This window comes from Bufo bufo, chromosome 5 (assembly GCF_905171765.1).
Source record: "Bufo bufo chromosome 5, aBufBuf1.1, whole genome shotgun sequence".
Classification (NCBI taxonomy): domain Eukaryota; kingdom Metazoa; phylum Chordata; class Amphibia; order Anura; family Bufonidae; genus Bufo; species Bufo bufo.
The window spans coordinates 281847840-281863429 of NC_053393.1; the positions used below are offsets into that span (position 1 = coordinate 281847840).

The 15590-nt window shown below is 43.6% G+C and overlaps 1 long non-coding RNA gene across 1 annotated transcript; it reads left to right on the top strand.

The window, feature by feature from the left end:
* The first annotated feature begins 4159 nt into the window (after positions 1–4159).
* On the top strand, positions 4160–14767 carry LOC121002075. The gene is made up of 4 exons (XR_005779211.1): positions 4160–4236; positions 4340–4444; positions 4717–4825; positions 14544–14767. It is a non-coding gene; the product is annotated as an uncharacterized LOC121002075 (long non-coding RNA).
* The last annotated feature ends 823 nt before the right edge of the window (positions 14768–15590 follow it).

The window sequence follows — 15590 nt, forward strand, 5'->3', positions numbered from 1 at the left end:
TTTACGGATCCACTGATAGATGGATCGGATCCGCAAAACGCATCCGGACGTCTGAATGAAGCCTTACAGGGGCATGATCAATGACTGTGGTTATCACCCCATATAGACTCCCTGATCACCCCCCTGTCATTGATTACCCCCCTGTAAAGCTCCATTCAGACGTCCGAATGATTTTTACGGATCCACTGATAGATGGATCGGATCCGCAAAACGCATCCGGACGTCTGAATGAAGCCTTACACGGGCGTGATCAATGACTGTGGTTATCACCCCATATAGACTCCCTGATCACCCCCCCTGTCATTGATCACCCCCCTGTCATTGATCACCCCCCTGTCATTGATCACCCCCCTGTCATTGATCACCCCCCTGTCATTGATCACCCCCCCTGACATTGATCACCCCCCCTGTCATTGATCACCCCCCCCTGTCATTGATCACCCCCCCTGTCATTGATCACCCCCCCCTGTCATTGATCACCCCCCCCCTGTCATTGATCACCCCCCCCTGTCATTTATCACCCCCCCCGTCATTGATCAACTCCCTGTCATTGATCAACCCCCGTGTCATTGATCACCCCCCTGTCATTGATCACCCCCCTGTAAGGCTCCATTCAGACATTTTTTTGGCCCAAGTTAGCGGAATTATTATTTTTTTTCTTACAAAGTCTCATATTCCACTAACTTGTGACAAAAAATTAAATCTCACATGAACTCACCATACCCCTCACGGAATCCAAATGCGTAAAATTTTTTAGACATTTATATTCCAGACTTCTTCTCACGCTTTAGGGCCCCTAGAATGCCAGGGCAGTATAAATACCCCACATGTGACCCCATTTCGGAAAGAAGACACCCCCAGGTATTCCGTGAGGGGCATATTGAGTCCATGAAAGATTGAAATTTTTGTCCCAAGTTAGCGGAACGGGAGACTTTGTGAGAAAAAAAATAAAAATATCAATTTCCGCTAACTTGTGCCAAAAAAAAAAAAATTCTATGAACTCGCCATGCCCCTCATTGAATACCTTGGGGTGTCTTCTTTCCAAAATGGGGTCACATGTGGGGTATTTATACTGCCCTGGCATTCTAGGGGCCCCAAAGCGTGAGAAGAAGTCTGGTATCCAAATGTCTAAAAATGCCCTCCTAAAAGGAATTTGGGCCCCTTTGCGCATCTAGGCTGCAAAAAAGTGTCACACATCTGGTATCGCCGTACTCAGGAGAAGTTGGGGAATGTGTTTTGGGGTGTCATTTTACATATACCCATGCTGGTGAGATAAATATCTTGGTCAAATGCCAACTTTGTATAAAAAAATGGGAAAAGTTGTCTTTTGCCAAGATATTTCTCTCACCCAGCATGGGTATATGTAAAAAGACACCCCAAAACACATTCCCCAACTTCTCCCGAGTACGGAGATACCAGATGTGTGACACTTTTTTGCAGCCTAGGTGGGCAAAGGGGCCCATATTCCAAAGAGCACCTTTCGGATTTCACTGTCATTTACCTACTTACCACACATTAGGGCCCCTGGAAAATGCCAGGGCAGTATAACTACCCCACAAGTGACCCCATTTTGGAAAGAAGACACCCCAAGGTATTCCGTGAGGGGCATGGCGAGTTCCTAGAATTTTTTATTTTTTGTCACAAGTTAGTGGAAAATGATGATTTTTTTTTTTTTTTCATACAAAGTCTCATATTCCACTAACTTGTGACAAAAAATAAAAACTTCCATGAACTCACTATGCCCATCAGCGAATACCTTGGGGTCTATTCTTTCCAAAATGGGGTCACTTGTGGGGTAGGTATAATGCCCTGGTATTTTAGGGGCCCAAATGTGTGGTAAGGAGTTTGAAATCAAATTCTGTAAAAAATGACGAGTGAAATCCGAAAGGTGCTCTTTGGAATATGGGCCCCTTTGCCCACCTAGGCTGCAAAAAAGTGTCACACATCTGGTATCTCCGTACTCAGGAGAAGGTGGGGAATGTGTTTTGGGGTGTCATTTTACATATACCCATGCTGGGTGAGATAAATATCTTGGTCAAATGCCAACTTTGTATAAAAAAATGGGAAAAGTTGTCTTTTGCCAAGATATTTCTCTCACCCAGCATGGGTATATGTAAAAAGACACCCCAAAACACATTCCCCAACTTCTCCTGAGTACGGAGATACCACATGTGTGGCACTTTTTTGCAGCCTAGGTGGGCAAAGGGGCCCATATTCCAAAGAGCACCTTTTGGATTTCACTGGTCATTTACCTACTTACCACACATTAGGGCCCCTGGAAATGCCAGGGCAGTATAACTACCCCACAAGTGACCCCATTTTGGAAAGAAGACACCCCAAGGTATTCCGTGAGGGGCATGGCGAGTTCCTAGAATTTTTTATTTTTTGTCACAAGTTAGTGGAAAATGATGATTTTTTTTTTTTTTTTTTTTTCATACAAAGTCTCATATTCCACTAACTTGTGACAAAAAATAAAAACTTCCATGAACTCACTATGCCCATCAGCGAATACCTTGGGGTCTCTTCTTTCCAAAATGGGGTCACTTGTGGGGTAGTTATACTGCCCTGGCATTCTAGGGGCCCAAATGTGTGGTAAGGAGTTTGAAATCAAATTCTGTAAAAAATGACGAGTGAAATCCGAAAGGTGCTCTTTGGAATATGGGCCCCTTTGCCCACCTAGGCTGCAAAAAAGTGTCACACATCTGGTATCTCCGTATTCAGGAGAAGTTGAGGAATGTGTTTTGGGGTGTCTTTTTACATATACCCATGCTGGGTGAGAGAAATATCTTGGCAAAAGACAACTTTTCCCATTTTTTTATACAAAGTTGGCATTTGACCAAGATATTTATCTCACCCAGCATGGGTATATGTAAAATGACACCCCAAAACACATTCCCCAACTTCTACTGAATACGGAGATACCAGATGTGTGACACTTTTTTGCAGCCTAGGTGGGCAAAGGGGCCCACATTCCAAAGAGCACCTTTCGGATTTCACTCGTCATTTTTTACAGAATTTGATTTCAAACTCCTTACCACACATTTGGGCCCCTAGAATGCCAGGGCAGTATAACTACCCCACAAGTGACCCCATTTTGGAAAGAAGAGACCCCAGGTATTTCGTGATTGGGCATAGTGAGTTCATGGAAAGTTTTTATTTTTTGTCACAAGTTAGTGGAATATGAGACTTTTGTAAGCAAGAAAAAAAAAAAAAAAAAGAAAAATCATCATTTTCCGCTAACTTGTGACAAAAAATAAAAAAGTTTCTATGAACTCACTATGGCCGCATCAGCGAATACCTAGGGTGTGTACTTTCCGAAATGGGGTCCATTTGTGGGGTGTTTGTACTGGCCTGGGCATTGTAGGAAACTCAGGAAACATGACAGGTGCTCAGAAAGTCAGAGCTGCTTCAAAAAGCGGAATTCACATTTTTGTACCATAGTTTGTAAACCGCTATAACTGTTAACCCAAACATTTTTTTTTTACCCAAACCTTTTTTTTTTTATCAAAGACATGTAGGTAACTATAAATTTAGAGCAAAATTTCTATATGGATGTCGTTTTTTTTGCAAAATTTTACAACTGAAAGTGAAAAATGTCATTTTTTTGCAAAAAAAATCGTTAAATTTCGATTAATAACAAAAAAAGTAAAAATGTCAGCAGCAATGAAATACCACCAAATGAAAGCTCTATTAGTGAGAAGAAAAGGAGGTAAAATTCATTTGGGTGGTAAGTTGCATGACCGAGCAATAAACGGTGAAAGTAGTGTAGGTCAGAAGTGTAAAAAGTGGCCTGGTCTTTCAGGGTGTTTAAGCACTGGGGGCTGAGGTGGTTAAGAGTGCTGCATCCCTCTGCAAGATATCTCACTATTTTTGACTTTTCTGAGCCTGTCAAGTCCTTCTTTTGACCCATTTTGCCAAAGGAAAGGAAGTTGCCTAATAATTATGCACACCTAATATAGGGTGTTGATGTCATTAGACCACACCCCTTCTCATTACAGAGATGCACATCACCTAATATGCTTAATTGGTAGTAGGCTTTCGAGCCTATACAGCTTGGAGTAAGACAACATGCATAAAGAGGATGATGTGGTCAAAATACTCATTTGCCTAATAATTCTGCACGCAGTGTAATCTACAAACTTGTGTGATTTCCCAATGTATTTTGTTAGGTCGTCATCTTGTCCAGGAAGGTTGTTGTGTTGACGGGTATATTGAAAAAGTGATACACAATTGGAAGTAAGTGTGGAAATTGAAAACTGTTTTAGTTTCTATTTAACTTGGCAAAAGCTTCAGTTATGCTTATGTTTTTTTGTTTAAATCAAATAATTTTTTTTTTAAGTATCTTCTTGAGGAATTATAAACTTGAGGACCAGGGAACACAATGGAGCATATGGATCACAGCAACCAGCAGGATTCCAGTAGCTGTGGAGTTTTAATCTGGATGGTAATTTTTTTTTTAACTTTGTAAAATCCACTCATATGAAATGTTAAAGGGATTCCTATAGTGGCTGAAAAATAAATACAGTTTAACTGCCACAAAAGGATTAATAGTTCACCCCCACTCCCACATGACTTACCAAACTACCCCCAACCATTTACATTGCTATAGTAAGTGCAAAAGGGTCACTGCACCCAGACCACTGCAGATAGCTTAAATGGTCTGGGTGCCAGTGTACCTTTTAAGTGCATTAACAAAAATGAATGGTTCTTTTACAGTTTGCCAAGGAGTTCCTGCAAACAAGAACAATATGTGAAGTGAAGACATCAGCGGAATATTTAAAGGATGCAAGACTGGAAATAGCTTGTGCCCTACTATAGTATAAAGGTGAGGTTTATCACACAATACATGAAAGCTTTTTCTTGAAAAAAAAAAATTATTTACTCTAAATTCACAAAGATAAAATCATTGACCCGGAAACATGTGTTTATTTTTTATGTACTCAAAAACTAAATGTTAAAATACACACTCACTAACATTTTAAAATGCTTTACCAGAAAGTAACATACATTATCTTTATAGGTGTTGGATGAGTCACATCAGGAGGTGGTCCTATAATGAATTGAGCTAAAATAAGCAATGAGATTAGTATAATGTACGGAAATTTTGAATTTAATTAAATATTAGTTAGACCACTCTATTTATACCAATATTCTTGAGAAACTTTAAGGGGTGCAGGTTATTTCGAGAGTCAAGTAGGACAGACAAACTTAAAGGGAACCTGTCACCGGGATTTGATGTCTAGAGCTGAGGACATGGGTTGCTAGATCGCCACTAGCACATCCGCAATACCCAGTCCCCATAGCGCTGTGTGCTTTTATTGTGGAAAAAAAAACTATTTGATCCATATGCTAATTACCCTGAGATGAGTCCTGTATGTGAGATGAGACCAGCGTGAAGAAGCCCAGCACCGCCACGCATCTTCAGAATCTCCTCCTCGCTCCCCGACGTCAGACAGCCAGAGCGCCGTAATCTCGCCATGTGTGAGCTAGCGCAGGCACAGTTCGTTCCCTGAGGCTGATGCCAGCACAGGGAAGGAACACTATGAGGACACTGCACATGCACTAGCTCACAGATGGCGAGATTACGGCGCTCTAGCTGTCTGACGTCGGGGAGCGAGGAGGAGATTCTGAAGATGCGGGGCGGTGCTGGGCTCCTTCACGCTGGACTCATCTCACATATAGGACTCATCTCAGGGTAATTTGCATATGGATCAAATAGTTTTTTCCCCCCAATAAAAGCACACAGCGCTATGGGGACTGGGTATTGCAGATGTGCTAGCGGCCATCTAGCAACCCATTCCAACCAACCCGTCCTCAGCTCTATACATCAAATCCCGGTGACCAGTTCCCTTTAATACCTTTGTGCTTTTCAGATCTCCATGTTGAATCCCTTGCCTTGAATACTGTATTCCCTGTTCCTTTTAGAATAATTGTGTCTATAGTTATTCAGTCTAACATTTTTATTTATTTTTTCTTGATTGCCAACTGAGATGAGCCTGTTCTCCTGTGGGATACGAGGGAGATGAATGGGTCGATGATGGCTACTCATGAAGAAGCACCCCGCTGTTAGCCAGAGAGAATGAACTCAAGTTCTCGTGAGCTCATTCTCCATGGCTAAGAGCGAGGCGCTCTGATTTGATGCGCTTGCAGTCAAGGGCAGGAGAAATTCAAACCCCCACCCAGCTGAGGCAAATCACCTAATTACCATATGAGGCGCCCAAAATAATGGGGTCACAGCAGACGAAGCGTGGGGGGGGGAGAGGTTATATTTAGAGGGAAAAAAAATGACAATCACTGGGGGCCGCACTGTAAGGTAACTAAACTATTTTAATACATATATTCCAGTGAAAAGGTCCTCTTTAACAAAAGTGTTTAAGCTATTAATGATCCTTACAAATTGTAAAGGGGGAATGTTAATCACCAATATTTATGCAAATATCGGTAATTAATATTCATAAATAGGAGGAGTCAAACTATTGATAACTCCGCCTATTTATGCCTTATATAACAATAACAATATTTTTACTATGCCTTACACTGATCGCTACACTAGCTGCATGCGCCTTACTAACTATCGCCAATAACTACACGTACACAGGTAGATACAAATATAACAGTATTTATTAACAATACACTGCGCAATACACTCACTAATCATACAGTACTCAACTACACTACACGTTCCCAATTCCACCCATAAACTAACTATACAATACACACATTCAATATTAACAGCCCACCCACCTAGTACTATTAACTATCCCTATGGGGTCGACGAAGGTTGACGGTGGTCTTACAAGGGTGTAAGCCAACCACAGAGCATATATATATCACAGGAGGTGATTAGGGTAAATCAGGGATCAGGGGTAGGGTTACCAGGGGTAATAAGGGGTAGGGTTACCAGGGGTAATAAGGGGTAGGGTTACCAGGAGTATATAGGGTAGGGTTACCAGGAGTATATAGGGTAGGGTTACCAGGGGTATATAGGGTAGGGTTTACCAGGGGTATATAGGGTAGGGTTTACCAGGGGTATACAGTAGGGGGGTATATAGTAGGAGTAGTGGGGTATATAGTAGGTGAGAGTAGTTGGTGAGAGTAGTGGGGTCTATATATAGTAGTTGAGTAGTGGGGTATATAGTTGGTGAGAGTAGTGGGGTATATATATAGTAGTGGGGTATATATATATATAGTAGTGGGGTATATAGTAGGGGAGAGCAGTGGGGTATATATATAGTAGTTGAGAGTAGTGGGGTATATAGTTGGTGAGAGTAGTGGGTTATATATATATAGTAGTGGGGTATATATATATATAGTAGTGGGGTATATAGTAGGGGAGAGCAGTGGGGTATATATATAGTAGTGGGGTATATAGTAGGGGAGAGCAGTGGGGTATATAGTAGGGGGGTATATAGAGATGGTGCAGGGGGGTATAATGATACTTAAGGTTAAATGCGCGTTGTCCAGGGGTTGCTCGTTCGTCTAGGGATGATCCTCTCTGGCTGGGGCTCCGTTCAGCAGTGGGGGGGGCGGCACGGCTCTTCTTTCCCAGTGCTGGGTCCGTGGGATATTTATATCCCACGGCCCGCACTGCCGCACCGCCCACAGGGTGGCGCACGCGCACACCACCATTGGAGACACGTGGGCCGGCGCAGTGAGATGATGTCACTGCGCCGGCCCGTGCGTCTCCTGAACGAGCGCATCGGGGCCGCGCTTTCATGCCAACAGGCGGGGGAAGCCTTTGATCTCCCGCCTGTGGCATTCAGCATTCCGGCCAGCGAGATGTTAATTTCGCTGCCGGAATGCGCATAATAGAAGAAGGGGAGAAGCCTCCTCTCCTTCTATCATGTATAATTGTCTCCAGCGGCGCTGGTGACAATTATATCAAAGGGCTCAGATTCTGTGGAATCTGAGTCCTTTGAAGTTATCAGGATGACCGGACTTTAGTCTGGCCATTCTGATACAATCAACCAGATTGCATCTGTGTGAATGCTTGGGGGACATTCACACCGATGCATCTGGTTTCAGATGTATGGAGGGGGGGGATATCATATAATATATATCTATATATGTGTATGGATGCATGGGGCACATCCATACACATGTATACACCAACATAGGGGACAAATACACACACATCAGGGGGCATAAGGGGCCCAGTTATATACATGTATACATATCCTAATATGTATACACATGTATACAAGGGGCCACTGCCCTATACATATTATAAAGGGGGATTATAGAAATACATATACATATATATAGAAAAGGGGCCACAGTATATATGCTAAGGGGGCATATATTTCCCACAGGGGCCACCATGAGTCCCTGTGGGCACCCATGGGCAAACGCGCACAGATGCTGGGCACATCTGTGCACATCATCCCAGGATGCGGTAGTACATGTATGCATATATACCATACATGGCCGCACGTGATTGCATGCATGTATGGGTATATATGCAGACGTCTCAACCCTTCCTCAACAATCCCCCTGTTGTCGGGAATACGACAATATCTTGGGAGAAGGGTTGAGATGTATTTGCCTCCCCTTCCCCCTCAATCCCATCTTCAGTGATAGTTCAGGAAGAACTGTAGTGTCCAACAGGTTCTTAGGTACCTAGACATCACCCCTCCAGGTTTCCTCCGACCTGCCGTTCACCGTAACCTACTCCTCCATCCACCGGGCACACCATCTTCTTCTTTAGAACTTTCTTGACCTCTTTTATCTTGATCAGTCCCTCCTACTGTCATCTTGGACTTCCGGAGCGGCTTGACCCTTGCAGTCTTGACTGGTCTTCCTTATTGGTGACTGTCTTCCGTTGTTAGCCACCCCTGGGGGTTGGGGTGACCACACTCTTACTGTCTCTCAGCAATGCTGCCGATCTCAAGTCCATCCCGCCCCAAAGGAATCTGGAGCGAGTTGACCTTCGCAACCTTAGTCTTTTACTGCGCCAACCTTCAGGTACGACTTTTGCCAACATCTTGTGTTCAGTCTGGGTAGGTGCGGTACTCCCATGGACAGGTTAGTAGGTCTTTACTAGGCAGGTCAGTTCTTCCATAGAGCGGGGTGATGTCTCGGAACCCAAATTCTAACGGGGAGAACACCTCCGCCACACTACACATCCAGCCCTTCCCTTATGAACTTCACCATTCCAGGGTTCAAGGTGGCAAATGACAAACAGAGGGCCCTGTCGTGCCTAATCTAATCCCCATTCATACAAAACATATATCACAATTCCCCTTCCCCTCCTCCAACCCACCCACACCCAAAAACATTTATATGCAATACTATGAGGTCTCAGGATGGGCAGGGTGTACCTCCCAAAACCTCATACGCACCAGTCCAATATACATCACATAGGGTCTCAAGATCATTAGAGATTTTCATCCTGAATCCCCCCCCCCACATGAACTGTCCTGTCTTAGAATCTTCCTCGGCTTCAGGGCTTGGTGAAATCAAGTCCTGAGCCTCCGGCGATTGTGTTCGTGAAGTGCTGTCTGGTTCTGGCTTAGTTGGTCCGTTAGTCTCTTGACCCTCCGGTACATCCACCCCAGTCCTATGTACATGAGACCGACCAGAACCAGTAGCACTATCACCGGGTGTATCAGCAAATTAAAAAACGAGGTTGCCTTAGGACTGTATCCAAAAAGACTCTCCCACCATGAGATCTTTGAGTCCTTGTCCAAAGCTGTGGCAACTGCGGTAATTTTCATCCGGTCATGGGTAAGTCGAATAGTGGCCTGTTTCTCCGTCTCCCGAGATGTTGTAAGATTTCTTCCTCTTGCTGAAATCCATCAGGAGCTGTTTAAGTTCTTTGCCGAGGCCAAGGGGAATCTTCTGAAGTCTCACGGGAACATCGGGGCGGATGTCGAGTCTTCTTTCCGGGGTGATTGGGGTTCTTCCTTGCTGTCCTGCGACGTCCAGACCTAGAACGGGGCTAAGGGTACAGTACGCTCCGGGGAAGAGTATTCCTCGCTCGGTACAATTGAATCCATAAATTGTATATGACCCATTATTCCCTTGGTACCAACACCAATATCCCTGTCCCAAGTATTTTAAAGAGGATGAAGGTATTGGGTTGACCTTCATCTCACAGGTCCCCTCGGTGTTCCAACACTGGTGCCCAAGCACCCGATCTCGACCACCCTGACATAGGATGGCATCCTCTCTCAACCAACATCCTTCTGCGTCAAACAAAGAAGGATGGCCTTCTTCATAGGTTAGAACGCTCGAGGGGAGCTGGGGATGAAGTACCGTTCGGTTGTTCATCACCGTACCTAGATTGATGACACTGTATCCCTGTCTAGTGTGACCGGACACAGGTGCCAATGACGAAGCAGTACAGGTTGAATTTCGACACCCATGCCACTGAACCGCCCACCAGTTGGTATGGTTGATGGCGAAAGGAGAGATCAGTGGACTTATTCGCTGGCGGAGGTTGAATGGGAAGTGGCCGTTGTGTAGTGCTGAGACAATATGTTTAAGGTTGTCCGAGAGTTCGCTTTGGACCTGCGTACACGCCAGAGCAAGCTGAGCCCGATCCTGCTCCTCTAACAGACCCACCACTAACCTCCTAAACTTCTCACGTATAGCAGAAGATAGAGAGGTGGTGGCATCAATGTGCGAATGCTGTAAACCCTCTAGGACGTGGTTTACATCAAGCTGGGTCCTGAATCCTTCCCCGGCATGTCGCGCAACTTCTCCAAGCTTATTTCTCAGGACTTCCATATCCATAGTGTTCAGGGCGCCCACTCCCAAAGCGCCTCCGCCAGTCCCATAGCCACTAGATCTCTCCTCCCCCTGTTCTTCCTACGTGGGGGGTCGTCTTTCTTACCTCTTGTCCCGCCTCTATCCAACCTCTTACCATGTCAATTTGGTTCCTGACGAACTCCTCACACCTGTGATCCAATGGTCAACTCGAAGTCATCTACGGAAATTCTCCAGGTAAATAGGATGAATTTGGCGTCCGTGATGATTTTCCAGGGGGATGACAGTTGAGGAGCTACAGGATCTGCCAATTGATGGATAGGGGCGGTGCAAGAGTCGAATGTGGTTTTACCGGTTGGAGATCTTCTGTATCGTAGGGGACCCTCACCACTGTTGCACAGATCTGTCCCCTTCCTTTGAAGGGGTACCACTGATCGTTTTCTCCAGCCTGTAACACTAGCTTCCCTACAGGTTTTGTTTGGGACAGATAGACCCACTGAGTAAAGGTCCAGCACCCCTCGTCTGCTGTCTCACAAAAAGGCCATTTAAACGAACCATCTATATTGATGTCAAAGTTAATATCTCTACCCCTGGGGTCCTTCCAATCGGAAGACACATACCTCCCCCGGTATTCTTCAGTCATAGGAGTACCATCCATCCATACATCCACCGTAGGGGTGGTCCTATCCCGTTGCACACCAAATCCCAACTCCAGGGATTAGTGTCCAACATCACCATCTGGGTTTCTTGCTCCCAGTGAGCATAGGTGACAAAATAGTATCCTGTCACCTCAGAAACACAGTTGTCTCTCATGATGGTGATCATGAAAGACCGTATGATGGAGATCCCTTTAACCGAGCATACCTAGGGTCCTTTGCGTCGGTCCGTACCTTTAAAACTGTGGCTCGATATAAGCCTTCCAGTTTCACCAGACCACTCTGATCGTTCCAGATGGCTTGACCAGAGTCACTGCAGTTTAATTTTAACATCATTATATTGGTTCGTAAATAATCATGGACACATGTCCCTGAACGTAACTGGATTCCCTGGTGATAATCATCTGGGAATCTCTTAACATGCAATAAGCCTTCAGGGTGCCTTTACTGGAATGGGCCTATCAAAATATGTCCTAACCCTTAACCTGTCTAGGCTATCCTTCTCCAGGAAGGTAGCCTTCAGGATGTGCCAACCGCTGTACTCTGCCCCAGTGACATCTTCAGGACTCAGTATTCCCTTCTTAGTGCATAACACCGTGGTAGTGTTAGCTCTCACTTGCTGGTATGGGTGCAAGTGTGGGTCTTTAGATACCCATCTTAAGGATTTGATAGGTGTAGGGTCTGAGTCCTGAAAATGCCTAAATTCCTTGAGACAGAGGGCGTGTAAGTCATGTTGAATGGCAGACACATTCTCCACTGGGGTATAATGCTGAATTACACCGTTGGCAAAACCCTCTCTTTGGAAACCATACAGATACCACTGACCTGAAGTAAAGGCGAAGTTCTCGTATGGTTTCCGGATTTTGCCACCCAAACATTCTACCTACCTGGCTCGCCAATGTAAAGGGGGAATGTTAATCACCAATATTTATGCAAATATCGGTAATTAATATTCATAAATAGGAGGAGTCAACTATTGATAACTCCGCCTATTTATGCCTTTATATAACAATAACAATATTTTCACTATGCCTTACACTGATCGCTACACTAGCTGCATGCGCCTTACTAACTATCGCCAATAACTACACGTTACACAGGTAGATACAAATATAACAGTATTTATTAACAATACACTGCGCAATACACTCACTAATCATACAGTACTCAACTACACTACACGTTCCCAATTCCACCCATAAACTAACTATACAATACACACATTCAATATTAACAGCCCACCCACCTAGTACTATTAACTATCCCTATGGGGTCGACGAAGGTTGACGGTGGTCTTACAAGGGTGTAAGCCAACCACAGAGCATATATATATCACAGGAGGTGATTAGGGTAAATCAGGGATCAGGGGTAGGGTTACCAGGGGTAATAAGGGGTAGGGTTACCAGGAGTATATAGGGTAGGGTTACCAGGAGTATATAGGGTAGGGTTACCAGGGGTATATAGGGTAGGGTTTACCAGGGGTATATAGGGTAGGGTTTACCAGGGGTATACAGTAGGGGGGTATATAGTAGGAGTAGTGGGGTATATAGTAGGTGAGAGTAGTGGGGTATATAGTAGGTGAGAGTAGTGGGGTCTATATATAGTAGTTGAGTAGTGGGGTATATAGTTGGTGAGAGTAGTGGGGTATATATATAGTAGTGGGGTATATATATATATAGTAGTGGGGTATATAGTAGGGGAGAGCAGTGGGGTATATATATAGTAGTTGAGAGTAGTGGGGTATATAGTTGGTGAGAGTAGTGGGGTATATATATATATAGTAGTGGGGTATATATATATATAGTAGTGGGGTATATAGTAGGGGAGAGCAGTGGGGTATATATATATATATATATAGTAGTGGGGTATATAGTAGGGGAGAGCCGTGGGGTATATAGTAGGGGGGTATATAGAGATGGTGCAGGGGGGTATAATGATACTTAAGGTTAAATGCGCGTTGTCCAGGGGTTGCTCGTTCGTCTAGGGATGATCCTCTCTGGCTGGGGCTCCGTTCAGCAGTGGGGGGGGCGGCACGGCTCTTCTTTCCCAGTGCTGGGTCCGTGGGATATTTATATCCCACGGCCCGCACTGCCGCACCGCCCACAGGGTGTCCCGCGCGCACGCGTGCACACCACCATTGGAGACACGTGGGCCGGCGCAGTGAGATGATGTCACTGCGCCGGCCCGTGCGTCTCCTGAACGAGCGCATCGGGGCCGCGCTTTCATGCCAACAGGCGGGGGAAGCCTTTGATCTCCCGCCTGTGGCATTCAGCATTCCGGCCAGCGAGATGTTAATTTCGCTGCCGGAATGCGCATAATAGAAGAAGGGGAGAAGCCTCCTCTCCTTCTATCATGTATAATTGTCTCCAGCGGCGCTGGTGACAATTATATCAAAGGGCTCAGATTCTGTGGAATCTGAGTCCTTTGAAGTTATCAGGATGACCGGACTTTAGTCTGGTCATTCTGATACAATCAACCAGATTGCATCTGTGTGAATGCTTGGGGGACATTCACACCGATGCATCTGGTTTCAGATGTATGGAGGGGGGGGGGATATCATATAATATATATCTATATATGTGTATGGATGCATGGGGCACATCCATACACATGTATACACCAACATAGGGGACAAATACACACACATCAGGGGGCATAAGGGGCCCAGTTATATACATGTATACATATCCTAATATGTATACACATGTATACAAGGGGCCACTGCCCTATACATATTATAAAGGGGGATTATAGAAATACATATACATATATATAGAAAAGGGGCCACAGTATATATGCTAAGGGGGGCATATATTTCCCACAGGGGCCACCATGAGTCCCTGTGGGCACCCATGGGCAAACGCGCACAGATGCTGGGCACATCTGTGCACATGATGATACGATAAACATTTAAGATAACTTAACTGAACATGGCAAATGCCATTTACAAGCTCTGTCTTTAAAAAAAAACCATGGAAATTCACTATGATCCAAAATAAGTGTGGACAGTGGTGCATATGTAGGAGCTTTTATAAGATTTACTTTTTAAAATCAGTTAAATCAACACATATTTAAAATCTTAAAGGGCATTAATTTTGGTAAGTTGGTTTTGGGTTTTCAGTTTCTTTATTAGTTACCCACCACCATCCTCAATCTTTTTGTTCTTTGTTTTCTTAGATTTAAAAAGAGGGAGATCCTCGGAATTGTCCGTCAATGATGTTTCCAGTGCACAGACAAATGCACCACCATTTTCCGCCGCCTGATTTTAAAAAGAAGAGCAAACGGCCATTCTATAGTAAACTTCCACTAAGCCGATTCATACCAGGCTGCAGACCTGACAGAAACTTCTTCTAGTGATTCCAAAGTGTGGACCACCCAAAGAGAGAGATCATTATATTATAAAGATACTGCCTTCCTGATACCATACAGCTTTTCTTTACAGCTGAATGTAATTTCTCCATGTTGTAAACTACAGTGGATTTTCTTTGCCAGTTACAAATTTTAACAAATTCCTGATTATTCATATGAATTGTCAACTGATTATTTTTAAAGAAACAAAATATGTTGTAGACAACTTGACATTTTTGTAAATTGTTTTATTAATAAACGCATTTGATAAAGCCGATTTGGTTATCGCAGATATTCTATAATGTAGGTAATGAAATAAAAAATATGAAATTTAGAGTTTAAAAAAACAGATTAAAAAGCTTTTTTGCCGGTATAATTTTTTAATTAGACCCACCTGATCATAGCCAGCCACAGCACCCCCCCAAAAAAAAAAAATAATGTTTTTTTTTACATTTTAAAAAATATCAAAAATATATTTTAAAAATATATTTTTAAATATGTCTTCGGAAAATATATTTTAATTACCTTTTTGGTATGCATTCCCAAATAGATTTCACAATATATCTTGAAATGTCTTTTTTTTTTTTTTAGGTTTAAAATATATCAAAAATATATTTTTCATATATATTTTCATATATGTCTTTGGAAAATATATTTGAATTAAATTTTTAGAATGCATTCCCAAATACATTTCAAAATATATGCTGAAATGTTTTTGGTTTATATTTTTAAAATATTTTTAAAATGACTTCATCCAGTTGCAGGAAGAGACTAGGTGGATCTATCGGCTTGACAGTCTCAGTCCCAAAGGGCTCAATGAAGGCTTTGCTTTCACTGCTTTTCTTTAAGAACGAAGGAGAGGTTAAATTTTTATGT